The 14,230-nt window shown below is 39.5% G+C and overlaps 1 pseudogene; it reads right to left on the bottom strand.

The window, feature by feature from the left end:
* Positions 1–7,688: 7,688 nt before the first annotated feature.
* LOC144456569 (uncharacterized) overlaps positions 7,689–14,230 on the bottom strand; it is a 42,487-nt pseudogene continuing 35,945 nt past the window's right edge.

The raw sequence follows: 14,230 nt of genomic DNA, 5'->3' as shown, positions 1-14,230 counted from the left end.
AATTACAAAAAAAGAAATAACCGAAGAACTTATATGCTCTGGCCACACAATACCAAAGAATTAAAGTCATATATGTATAATATATACATACACACACACACACACACACACACACACACATACATATACATATATATCCATATTGATTGAGTGAATTTTTTTTCATTATTCTCAAAGGTTTGGTGTTCTTTTGGTAACAGTTGAAAAAATAAGAATTCTAGGTCAGAATCAGAATAGCTCCCTCTCTACTTGTTAGCAGTCCTTAAGCTATATTGAACTGGCCAAAAGAAGGTGTGGGACATGAATCTTCACACTTTTAAAATTAGAATGTTATCCAGGAACAGGAAAAACACCCCAAGCAAATGGTAGTTGAGCCTACCAATGGTTTGAAAGAACACAAACCAGAGGTCTTAGGATTTATTGCTCATCTCCTAAACCTTACGGTTATCACAGCATAGAGCTAGATCTAGAAGGGATTCCAGAGGCCATATAGTCCAAACACCCCATTTGACAGGTGAAGAATTTGAGACCCAGATAGGTTAAGTGACTTTTGCTCAAGGCCCTATAGGTAGTAAACATCAGGGAAGGGAATTGAACCCAGATTCTTAGACTTCAGAGCATATGATCTAATGCTGTATCATGCTGCCTCCTTTTAGATTTCCATCCTCTAATATCAATAGTTGCATCAAATGTGTGTGGGTTTGTATGTGTGTTTCTGGGCACAGACTCAATAGAACACATATTTGCATTTCTATAAAACTTTTCTCCCAAATAGCCAATAATGAAGGAGGAAGTAAGTATTTTTATCTCAATTTTCCAGAGGGCCAAGTGGAAGTAGACCAAGATACATATAAATATAGAAGTTCCCAAATGTGTGTATGAATGTATATGGGTGTATACATACACACACATATGCATACCTATATGCATACCGAGATAGATTAATAAAGAGAAGCTGTCTCTCTACCTCCCCCCGTCCTCACATTTATGCATACAAACACACAAAAGAAATATGGGCATAGGCAATAAAAATCTGGCTTCAGAGTCATGAATACCTGGCTTTAAGTCCTGTATCTGCCACATACTGGCTGACAGCCCCTGGTACAAGACATTTATATCCCCCCCCCACCCCAACACACACCTCCCATGTCCCCAGACAATGCTCTAAGGCTATAAATTGCAAATGCTTGTTAACCTGCCCAATAGAGGGAATTTCTCTACACCAATGAAATCATGGATACATATATTTTTCTTGGGGCTAGGTGTAAACAAGTGCTGAGGGAGACCCAAATACAAATATATCTCTACAAAATATGTTTTCATTTAAAAAAAATACCCTCTCAGAAAGATCATTTTCTTCCATGCAAAGCTTTTATGATCTATTTACCTTGGAAATGTTCACCTTTCCATTAGATGGAAGACAGGGGAGTAGTATGATACAGTGGCTAGAAAATATGCCTCAGAGGAGAGAAGACCCAAATACAAGTTTCCTTTTAACACATAATGACTATTCATGTGTGTATACATGTATACACACATGTAATATATATTATGTTATATATACTCATACACAATCTGTCTATACATTGATATATGTATATATTTATGAGTGTATATACTAAGATGTGTATATGTATGTATGTGTATATATGTATACGTGTGTGTTTGTATGTGTGTACATACCTATATCTGTAATTATATACTGATAAGAATAGCTAGCACTTACATATCACTTTAAAGTTCACAATGTACTTTATGAATATTACCGTATTTTATCCTCACAACAATCTTGAAAGAGAGGTGCTATTACTATCCCCTTTTATAGCAGAGGAAACTGGGGCAGACAGAGGTTAAGTGGCTTGCTTAGGGTCACACAGAGAGTAAATGCATGAGGCTGGATTTGAACTCAGGTTTTCTTGATACCGGGTCGGTAGCTATAAAAGGGAGTCCTGAGACCGCTCTAGCTTTCTCACTTTACTACTGAGGAAAATTACATATATACACACACATACACATATACATAGATGCATGTATGTATGTATGGATATATGTGTGTATATATACATATATTCGTACATACATACACACACATATAGACAAAGACACAGAGAGAAGAGAGAGAGAGAGAGAGAAAGAGAATTAGCTGTTATTGATCCTTTATTCTCAAAGAGGACCAATAACCTCACAAGGTTGATGTCTTGACTTGTATGTAAATTGGATTTAAGTGAGGCAGAGCTGCACAAAGTCATCAGCCTCACTCAGAGAGAGAGAGAGAGAGACAGAGAGACAGAGAGACAAAGACACACAAAGACAGAGACAGATAGAGAGACAACCACAGAGGCAGAGATAGAAAGAGAGAGAAAACTACCTCTACCAATGAAATTTTGCCAAAGATGATTGTGACTGATATTCTTAGAGTTACCTAGAGGCTCTTAGAGGTTAAGAAATGTACCCATATTCATGTAGCTAGCATGTGTCTGAGGCTCTATTCACTACTAGACTACTCTCTTTCTTTCTCTCCTCCCTTCCCCCACCCCCTTACATAATGAAAGATAAATATTTTCAAAATATATGGTATAGACTGTTTCTTTTAGCTTTTACATGGAGAGCAATTATCTTTCTAAATTATAAATTTTTAAAAAATATTAAAACATTTGTTTTTGTTTATTTTACAAAATAGATCCCAATTCTTATTTGCCTCTTTAAAAACAGAATATTTTCAATTCATATGACTCAAAAGAGTGAATAAATATACTTGAGATCAGAGGAGGAGGTAAGTTCCAGGAAGGAACGAGCTGTAACTATTTTCTTCTTGCCATTACGTGGCATCTGGTTAGGAGTGAAGCACATTGATGGAGTGATAATGTAACTATTAAGAATCCTCAACTTTGGTAAAATTTACTCCTCTCACTCTCTCTCTCTCTCTCTCTCTCTCTCATACACACACACAGAAACACACATGTATATGTTATACATACACACTCACACATATATGTATATGTTATACATACACACTCACACATATATGTATATGTTATACATACATACTCATACACACATGTATTACATATATGCACACACTCATATACACACACACACATATATATATATATATATTCTGCTGTATTACCACAATATAATAATAATTATTCCATCAGCATCCTTTTCAATTAGCATTTATTAAGCACTTACAAGGTGAAAGACACTTGTCTAATCATGGCATTTATCACACAAAAGACATAACTTTAACTAGCTCAGCTCTCCCCTAGAGACCATCCCACAATGAAGAAAGCTACAACTGGAAACATATGGAATAAAAAGAATTAGTAACTTTTCACAAAGTCTCATTAAAGGGCCTCACATGCTGGTAAACTAATGGCATCAAAGGGGCACTAAGACAGTGTATTATAGCAGGATTCTTAGGAAGTCTTTCTGAAGTGAGGCCCTAAGGTCATAGCCATATGTTCTCCTCTGAGTTGTCTATCATGATGGACTATTGTGTTTGCTTCCAACTGCCATCTATAAAGCCCACAACTGCTTTATAATGAAGGACATTACACAGCAAAACATATTTTAGTATTCATATCTATATCTAGGTCCCTTCCTCACCCCAGCTTCTTTCATGGCCTTGAAAAGGACATTCATCTTATAGTCATAACACAAAATTTTTGATGTGTGCAATGCTGTTTTTTTCAGAGTCTAAAACACTTCACTGCTCATCTCTAGATAAGTTATATGGTGTTTATAGTTTCCTTCCTTCGTTCCTTCCTTCCTTCTTTCCTTCCCTCCTTCACTCCTCCTTTCTCTACTACTATAACCTATGGTTGGGAGAAAGAACTTGGCACTGAGGAGTTCCGACCCCCTTTTTGTTCAGAAAAATACCACCAGGGTAAGGGAAACCATATCATGTGGCAAGTGGAGGTTTTTATCTAGTTTTTTTTTTAAATCTCATTTCCTAGTTGCAAGACCAGTGATCAGAGAATTCTACTTTTTGCAGGGGGAAGGGGTGCATGAAAGGAACAAATTTCTTTTTATAAAATGATTTTGCTCAAGCATTGTCTTGAGTCTGTTATTCTCCTTATGAGGCCATTTCCCTCCCCCCCCCATTGATAATTTCTTTATAAGAAGGTGTGAAGGTTGACTTTTTGCTAAGATGAATTCTTATTTTTTCATGGTCAATTGTTACCCCGCTGATACCACAACAGAGATTATGGATCAATAATTTATGATTGATTCACAACCAGTTCATTCACCTGCACAATACCCTTGGATTTGTACATGTTTACATTTAGTTGTTTGCATTTTGTTTACTCCATCAGAACTTGAGTTCTCTGAGGACAGGGATGACTCTTTGTACATATCCCCAGTGCTTAAAGTAATTCCTAGAATGTTGTAAATGCTCAATAAATGTATATTGCCTAATCAGTTTAATTTCTCTTAGCCTCAGTTTCTTTATTTGTAAAACTGAATGTTACTATCAAGATGAAATGAGCACTTTGCAGATATTGACCCTCCATGTCAATGCCAGCTATTACTGAGAGCCTTCAATACTGAACCCAGTCCTTTTACACTCAGAGCTTTGGTAATGGACCAAAGACTACTTTTTTTTTTTTAGCAATTTCCATAATAGCTCCTTAAAGGCCTAAAAGAGTGAAAATAACATTCAACATCTCTAAGTATTTCCCAGATCATGACTCAGGATAGAGAAATAATGATGTATGCACATACAAACATACGTACATATGTATGTATGTATATACACACAAACATACACACATATGTATGTATGTATATACATACAAATTTGTATATATATTTATATACTGTTTGTATTCATATTTATATATATTATATATGCAAATATATATTTGCATAAAGCATGAAGGCTTACAGAATGCTTTGTACCAACAACCCCATGAAATACATAGTATACGTATTTGTATCCGGGACACATTTATAGGGAAGGAAACAGGCTCAGAGAGGTTCTCACAGTATTTTGTCAATACCAGTGTAACAGTTGACCTGTCAATCTGTTACTTTTCCTTCTTACTCTATAACTGACCCACCTCCTTTTCCAGGCATAAATGTCCTTGGGAATGTCTCTTATGCCAAATGTGGTACCATTAGGTTATGTGGTTTATCATCTCTTAAATGGCACAGTACTCAAGGCTCTATATCTCATGCCTCAGAAGGCCAAATTTCCCTCCACCCCCCATAAGTGTTACTGTGCAAACCACATTTGCAGTCTGTGGCCGTGTACTCTCTTTGTAGCTTGTAGCTTTCAGCTTCCTGACACAAGTGATCTATGACATTGGTTCAACGTTTATTAAGCCTTACGATTCTCAAAGCACTGTTGTAGCAACTGGGAGAAAAAACATCTTATATTTATATAGTGCTTTGTACTCTCAAGTGCTTCACGTAAATTATCTCATTTGATTGTGCTACAAACCTGTGAGGTAAGTGGAACAAGCATTTTCTTGTTTGTTTGTTTGCTTTACCAGGGTAGTGATTTAACCGGTATGGGGAACTCCTGGTGAGGAAATTCCCTCTACCAATACAGGTTGCCATCTAATCTGCAATTTAAAGTCTAGGATAGAGGTGTCAAGCTCATGTTAGCTGCATGTGGCCTACAACACTTCAAGCCAGTTTAAAATGTATTTCCTCTCTGTATTAACAACAACAACAAAAATAAATATTTAAACATGTGTGGTTTTCTAAGACAATATGTGGCCTGAAGGAATACTTATATATGGTTTAGTGGCCCCTATTGCTGTTTGGCTTAGTACCACTGATCTAAGAGAACTGCCTAGACCACTAAGAGTCACTTGCCTGGGGTCACCCAAACAGTTCATATCAAAGGTGGGAAAACCCAGGTTTTCTCTGTTCTAATGCTGGCTCTCTATCCACCAAGACACGGCCTGCTTCAGACCTCATGGATTATTCACCCTATTTTAGAAATAAAGAAACTGAGGGTCAGAGAAATTAACCCGTTTTTGGAGAAACTGCCTGGTTAGATAGGTAACAAGTATTCATTAAGCTTACAATGTGCCAGTCACTATGCTAAGCACCGGGAACGCAAATATAAGGGGAAAATGGCAGTTCCTGCCCTCAAGTAGTTTCCATTTTAATAGGGGGAAGGCATTCAAAAGGGAGTGCAAGCAAGAAAGTACCTGCTTAAGGTCATGATGCTGAAGTTTGGAAAGTCAGAAACACAGCCAGGTTGGCCGGCTTGGGCCCCACTCCAAAACGGAGGCCTAAGGAGGAATTTGCTAATGGAAGAAGGGGTCAGCACAGCGACTGGCTACTTCAGGGGAAGGAGGCTTCAAGCACTCGGGGAGGTTAGTGGGGTGCTTAAGAAGCTCCCCATAGGCAGGATATAGCTTCTTTGTGGCACTATGAATCTGCCTTCCCAAACTCACATCCAATCTATTCTTGGCTCCCAGTGGAACACTGACTCAGGACATTGCTGTCCTCAGGGCACCAAAAAGAAGATGGGAAGTTCAAAATCCTATGGGCTTTTCAAAGTTTCCAAAGTCCTCCAGCCAAGGAGAGAGAGAAGACTGATCCTGAGGTCAAAGAGAAGGTATTCTCCTCATCCCTGAAGCTTAATTTTTAAAAATAACATTTTCCTTTGGCTAGCGCTAATCTAGAAAAGTGTATTACATCTAGACCTAGAACAATGTAGTTTATTTTCTTTCTGTACTATAGATTTGGGTGAAGCTGAGAGATGGAGAAAGAACATAAGTAGCAAGGTTATATTTCCTGTGCTATAATAAAAACCTAAAAGATAGAATTTTCAATTTGAAAGAGACCTTTAAGGTCCAACAACTACTTGAAACAGGAATTACACTTGCACAGTGTAACACTTGCTAAGTGTTCACTTAGCCACTGCTTGAAAAACTCCAATGACGGTGTCCTAGACCGTGACTGACTCAGACCAATGGTTCTAGCTGGGGACTGGAATGACGGTAATATCTAGATACCAAAGAACACTTATCAAAAATGCTTACTTAACAATAGCATGGTAAGGTTACTCAGAAAGGATATTGCAATGTTTTGACTGCAACCCCTCTTGTCTCAGTAATGAAATGTATCTAAATCAGAAGAGTAAGTTTGATCAGAAGGCCACTGTAATACCTTCTGGAAAAAAAAATTCTAGACATTGGTTGACTTCAATGAGCAATGCAGCATCCACAAAGTTGTGATTTTTTCAGTTATTTTCAGTCTTATTTAACTCTTCATGCCCCCATTTGGGTTTTCTCGGTAAAGATACTCGAGTGATTTGCCATTTCCTTCTCCTGCTCATTTTACAGGTGAGGAAACTGAGGCAAACAGGGTTAAGTGACTCACCCAGGGTTATATAGGCAGTAAGTGTCTGAGGCCAGATTCAAACTAAGGAAGATGAGTCTTCCAGACTCCGGGCCCAACACTCTAGTCTACTGTGTCACCACTTCTTGGTGGATTGGTCTTTTGTATGTCGGAGATTAGTTCTTAGATTAATTAGTTTGTGAACTTAAAAAAATAATTTTGATAACAACTTCAAAATAATTTTTTCCTTTTAATTCTATGAAAAGAAAGTTAAGAATTTGCCTGAGATGAAGTAAAAACCACATCAGTGGCTCAAGTCTCCTAGGCCAATGGATTCTTGAGGATAGCTTTTCTTCCTTTTAGGCAACATCTAGCCTAGTCTACATGGCAGAGACCCTAATTGATTTTGATCCTACTACACAGATGGAGAACACATTAGCTCCAACAGGTAACCCAGGTCACATTAAAGAAGCTCTAATACTTAGGTACTCTAATATGATAACAGGGGACAACCAGTTGAACTACCCAACTGGAACTGGCCAGCTGGGAACCTAGTCGTCAGGCAGCTCCAACTACTTTCAAGTTGTCTTTGTCCTTCCTTCTTAAAGAGGACCATGACATCAGGGAGATGATGACAAGACTTGCAGTTGACTTTGATTTGAGTGAGGGAGGGCTGTTCAAGGTCAATGGCCTCACTTTCTCCTTCAGAGAGAGGGTCTGGGTCCAGCAGCCAAATATTGATCAGGATGATTGGAGATGGCCCAGGATGCAATGGGAGACCCCGGCCCCCTTTTTTTTTCTATCAGAAGTACTTTATTTAGCCTGGTTTGGGGGATGAGAGGTAGGAGGGAGTCCTGTCGGTCTGGCTGTTCCATTCTTGTACCCGTGCTGACCTGGGCAGGGCTATGCCCACAGGCTTTGGCTTTTATAGAGTATCTGGGAGCAAGGTTCTTCTAGACGTCACCCATGGACACTGACATGCGGTTGCTGGCGTGGGATCACAGGTACGGATTTTTGTCATCGTGACCATAGCACATGTACACTCCAGCATGGCTCAGATTCATGTCCTCTCTTCGGTTTTGGAACTCCTTGTCTCTTTGCTCCACCACAAAGTTTTCTGTGTCGGGGTCCCCCCTGATCAGCACCCAGACCTGAAGGAGGTCCTTCCAGTGGGCAACCACCAAACTGCCTTCCTTCACTAGTGGGAGTGATGTTCATGGAGGGCTTGCTGTAAACACCTTAGGGAGGGCTGGTACATGTGACATTCGTGCCCCACGTAGATAGCCATTACTTCTTCTCCAAGGTGAACATCACCTGGAAAATCAAGCTTCCAGGTGGAAGTAGTCGGCCTTGAGGGGTGTGTAGCAGCTGATGGTGATGGAGCTGCTCAAAGGGTGCATGTTTCCTGGTTTCATCCTAATTTTGGGAGCCTGGATCCAGAAATCTGCAAGGGTGGGTGGATGGGAGCCCGAGGTCCAGGAGGTGCGACCCTTGCAGCCCTTCCCAGTCCCTCCCCACTCCCATCAATCTATCTCGCCCCCCCATCCCCTCCTGCACCCTTCCCGCTCCCCCCTGGCCTTTTAAAGCTAAGGTCTTTTCAGATTCTTGCTTTGAGTGAGGTAAGGCCCATTCAGTGAATAGGCCTCTTTAAGAAGTGAGTCAAGGGATGGTCCCTATAATCAAAATCTTCCTCTTCCTGGCCATGGCCCTCTCCTCCCTCTCCTTGTCCTTCTCCTTCTCCTCTCTGAGGTTTACTGGCTAGATTTCTTTCTCAAAGACCAAGTCTTAAACCCAGTTCACTCTGGAGCTCATAAATTAGACAATGGGTCCCTGACAAGCAACACTTAATGGTTATATTTTGGGCTTTCCTGGCTCAGAGTAAATGTAAATAGTAACTGTTTCTCTTTTGTCCAGCAACCCTGAGGGTTTCCCCTCCAAGTTTAATTTTTTTTTAATTAAAGGGGTCATCCTTTGATTCACTTCTTAAAAAGGCCTCTTCACTGAATGGGCGTCACCTCACTCAAAGTGAGAACCTGAAAAGATCTTAGCTTAAAAGGGCCATCAGTCATCCTGATCAATATCTAGCCACTGGACCCAGATAGCTCTGGGGGAGAAAGTAGGCTTGTAACCTTGCACATCCCTCTCTCACTCAAGTCAAAGTCAACTGCAAGTCATGTCATCATCTCCCTGACGTCATGGCCCTCTTTGAGAACCAAGGACAAACATAACACAATACAATAACAACTTGGAAAAAATATGGCACTACTTGTCAATGACCTCAAGAAAAAGTAAATTATTCACAAACCAGAAAGAAACATTGATAGAGTAACTTTTCAAATGAGTTATAATGAATAATTGAAGAAAGGGACCAGAACAGAAGTGAATTGACTACATGACATAGAGCTGTGTATCTGCACAAGCATGACCAGGGAAGTATGGAGTATAATGCCAACAAAGTAGCTAAGTCAGAGAAGTTTTAGCAGTGTAAATGTGTCCCATAAATCACCAGTAATATGACAGGCACCAAGGAAACACACAATAACACATATGACCATCATAATAGTCAAGGCAAAAAATTCAGGGAAGATTGACATTGATTTCATCTATATTAAAATTATAGGAAAAGAAAAATTCGGTAGCTCTCCCTAGGCAAACCTACAAAATTATATTTTGAGTAATGACTTTAGGGATTATGGCTATGAACTTGTTATATAAACATCATCTTGCATGTTCTTTCTGTTATTTAAAGATTATCAGTTGTCTGCTTTTTCCTACTTTTTATATCCAGAATCCATGTAATGATCTAACAAGCATTTTAGTAGTAATTTCATTGAAGAATTATGCAAGAGCTGTTTCCTATGGGGTCAAGTCAGAGGTATTCCACTTCCTGAGAACTTTCATTTAATTAGGAGGAGGGTTAAATGGAATTAAATTATTCCATTTTATTTCTCCAGATTTTAATAATCTGGAGAACTTTTTTTTTTCCTGTGCTTTCTTAGCCCTGACACAGGAATTCACAGAAGACAACACTGGCACAGGCCCATGGGAGGGCTGTTTATTGAACTTGTATCTTTTTAAGAAATTCTACCTATTCTTAAAATCCCACTCAAATGCTACCTCCTTTAGGAAGTCTTCTAGAAAGGTCTCTCTTAGACTTCACACACAACTTTATTTTGTAATGCTCTAATGCATTTATCATGTAATATAATTTTTATAGCAAATTCCCTTTGCAAAGCCCTGTACTGGTGCTTCATAGGGGATAGAAAGGACAAGCCTTGAGAATCATGAAAATGATGCCAGCAGGCTTCTAGTAATATCTTGACAACGGATACCAATCTAGCTCTCAGTTGTAAGACTCATCGCTAGTAGGCTGATCATCTAGTGATGAATTCTCTGACCATGAAAAGACATGAAACAAAAAAAAAATTTTGCTCTTAGTCCTGCAAGGTCTATTTCTGATGGTACCGGATTGGTGGACAAGGAGACAGAATGTGCTAAGAATCCTAAAGTTTTTTAGATCACACACAATCATTAACTTAACTATTTGTACTATAAATGTGAGACCCTTGCTCAATTACTTAGTAGACATATGACAGGAAGAATTGAATCACATCAATATTGACCGTGAGACACTGTTGGTCCTCTTCTATTTAATATTTTTATCATTGGCTTGGATAAAAGCATAATTTACATGTTTATTAAGTATGAATACATCACAAAGCTGGAATGGATTTTTAACATATTGGGTGACAGTCAAGATTCAAAGGGATCATAACAAGCCAGCAGGCCTTCACAGCCTGTGGCATGCCAAAGAATTTCAGTCCATCCCTGAAAAATGTAGAGGAAAACATCCTTTATATGTAGAGGCAATCCTTTGGCATGCTACAAGCAGCCCTGAGGCTGTAAGTGGCCTGAGGGCCACAGGTTGTGCAGGCCTGGGCTGTAGTGTTGAAATGAATCTAATAAAATGTATGCAAGAGGGATAAATATGAAATCTTGCCCTTGACTATGAAAAATTAGCTTCATAACTATAAGACAAGAGACGTATGATTAGATAGCAATCATGCCACAACCAAAACAAACAAACAAAATACAAAAACAAAAAACCAGACAAACAAAAGATCCTTAATGCAATCTTTGGCTGAATTAAGAGGGGAATAGCTTCCTCCACCTAAATGTCTCAGTGTACTCTGGGCCTCATCTGATCTCATCTACAGTATTGTGTTTTGTTCTGAGCACCATACCTTAGCAAATGAAAAATATTCAGCAAATGGCAAGAAGGGTGATTAGAGGGCCTTACATCTATCTCATATTGGTTGAAGAAATGGGCTATAGGGCAAAACTGCGGAATCCTGACCATTTCTATTGGGGACATGATAAACCTTGTCTCTTGACCGAAAGAAGGCTTGAGTGGTTGAATTCTTTTGAGGCAGATGTACTCTGTACCCTTGCATTTTGATGTTCCTAGCACCCCTAGACTGTATCAATGTTTTACTCCTCTTAACCCCGTTTGGGGTTTTCTTGGCAAAGATACTGGAATGATTTGCCACTTCCTTCTCCAACTCATTTTACAGATAAAGAAACTGAGGCAAACACAGTTAAGTGGCTTGCACAGGGCTGCATGTGGTTTGTCCTTCATTCTTGAAGAGGACCACGTCATCAGGAAGATGATTCTATGACTTGCAAGTGAATTGGATTATAGCAAGGAAGGGCTATGCAAAGTCACCAGCCTTACTTTCTCCTCCAGGGCCATCTGGGTCCAGTGGCCAGATATGGATCAAGACAACTGGAGATGGCATCTAGTAAGAGTATGAGGCCAGATTTGAACTCAGATCCTCCTGAATCCACAGCTAGCACTCTATCCACTGTGCCATCTAGGTGCCCTTAAGATTCCTAAGTCTTTAGTAATTGCTTGGAGTGGAGTAGATACCCCACCCTTACATGGAGTCACACATTTCATCAGTAGGCCAGTCTAGTGGTGAAAGAGCTCCAGCCAAGTCCCTGGGAGGAAATTTCTCAGGGGGAGGAAGAGAAACTCTCCTTCTTCCAGATGATCAGAGGCAATAGCAGTGACTACTGGAGTACTAATAGCAGAAAACAGAGGAAGAATTTGGAAACAGATGTGGAAAGACAATTTGGGACAATGATAGTTTTAGGGAATAAGATCCTAAGTGGCAGAGAGGTGTCATTTGTGCTCCCTAGAAAGTCACTAATCCTAGAAGCCCAGGAGAAAGCTATACCTAAGAGGAATTTTGTAGAAACTTTGTAAAGGAGACAAAGGACTTTCTGAGAACTGGGCGTTGTGAGTTTTTTTGGCCACATATGTAATTCACTACTAGTTTACTTTAAGTTTGAGCCTACCCGACACAGGGATCTCATTTGTGCAAGGGGATAGTCTGTACCTATTTCAGGGGGAATGCTTCCCTTTTCAGCAAATCTCTTTGCTAAAAGTTAATTGATGCTACTGGCTGATAATCAATGAGAAACATAGATAGGGGCCTGTAAGCAAAAATACTAGAAACCCACACCCTTAGGGCTGTCCTTATATATATGATCATAGTATTAGTCATTTGCCCTCTGTAGAATCTGCCTGCAAGTTCAAGGTTAGGTTAGGGCAGAGAGTCCAGAGGAGTACTATATCTCTGAAAATAAGACAACTAATAAATGTGTGACTTATTGCTAAAGGGTGGAGGAGGTATTGAGGGAATCCTAATATTCTGAAGCGGATTCTAAAAAACAGAAGGAAGTTGTCTGCTGAATATTGCTTAATAAAATTATGTAACCCTGCTAATTTAGCCCAACACAGATTCATGTTATTGATGTGGTTTGGGGTTGCTGGGAACCCTGAAATGTCAGGGTACAGGGCAGCTTCTGCCTAGAATGAATTCATGCATTCAAACCTTCTCCCTTCAAAATGACAAAGTTTATTGTAATGCCAGTACAACGGGCAAGATTCTAAGGGAATCTGCAGCTTAATGGGTGAGACTGATGCTTATATACAAAAAGTACAATGAAAGGATCTGGATGGGATTAAGGAGTGGTAAGTAATAGTTCTGAGGTGGGCCAGGTGAAATAGTGAAAAGAATATTAAATAGTCTGGGGTGGGCTAGGTACAGTACAGAAAGGATTATTAAGGAGACTAATTAGGTGATCCAAATGGGATTAAGGAATGGTTGGTATATGTAAGCAGTCTGGGGTGGGCCAACAGGACAGTGAAACGACTGTCAAATAAACTAATTAAGTGATCTAGGTGGGTTGGGGTAGGCCAGATATATTGTGTGGAGGTGCCAGTGATCATGGCTACTGAAATGTATGGGAAAATTCAGGTAATATGTTGCTTTCAAAGACATGGTCTTTTCCTTTTAGGGATCCAGGTCCCACCACCCCATCATTATCTTAGTTGGGCCCTAATTGCTGCCTACCAGTGCTTTTGCTCTTCTCTCATTTATACTATAAATATTCCCCACACTGTCCCAAACCTTCTGGGATATTGGAAAGAGTACTAAATTTGGAGTCAGAGGACCTGGATTTGACGCCTGCCACATTAATTCTACCTTAATAACCTTAAGAAAGTAATTTTACCCTTCAGATCTCTTAATTTATCTGTAAAATGAGGGGAATGGAGTATTTGCCTTCTAATGTCCCTTTCAGCTTTATATCTATAAGTACCTAGATGGTATAGTGGATAGAGTTCACTCTTCTCCTAATGCTATAATTCAGATTCACTCAGTAATATCCCTCGATGGTCTGTTTCTTTGTTCCAGTCTCTGATAAAGTGTGAGCTCTTCTCCTTGCCAAGATCAATCCTTGTATTTGTGACTTTGATCCCACCACCTTCTATCCCTGCTGGGAGGTTTCCTCTTTGATCTTCTATTCTCCTCCCATAATTTTCAATTTTGTTTATCCTCTAGGGTCATCCCCT

Source organism: Phascolarctos cinereus, unplaced genomic scaffold (genome assembly GCF_003287225.1).
Source record: "Phascolarctos cinereus isolate Bilbo 61053 unplaced genomic scaffold, phaCin_HiC Scaffold_4;HRSCAF=312, whole genome shotgun sequence".
NCBI lineage: Eukaryota > Metazoa > Chordata > Mammalia > Diprotodontia > Phascolarctidae > Phascolarctos > Phascolarctos cinereus.
The sequence above is the reverse complement of the archived record's forward strand: the minus strand, read 5'-3'. Positions and strand labels throughout refer to the sequence as shown.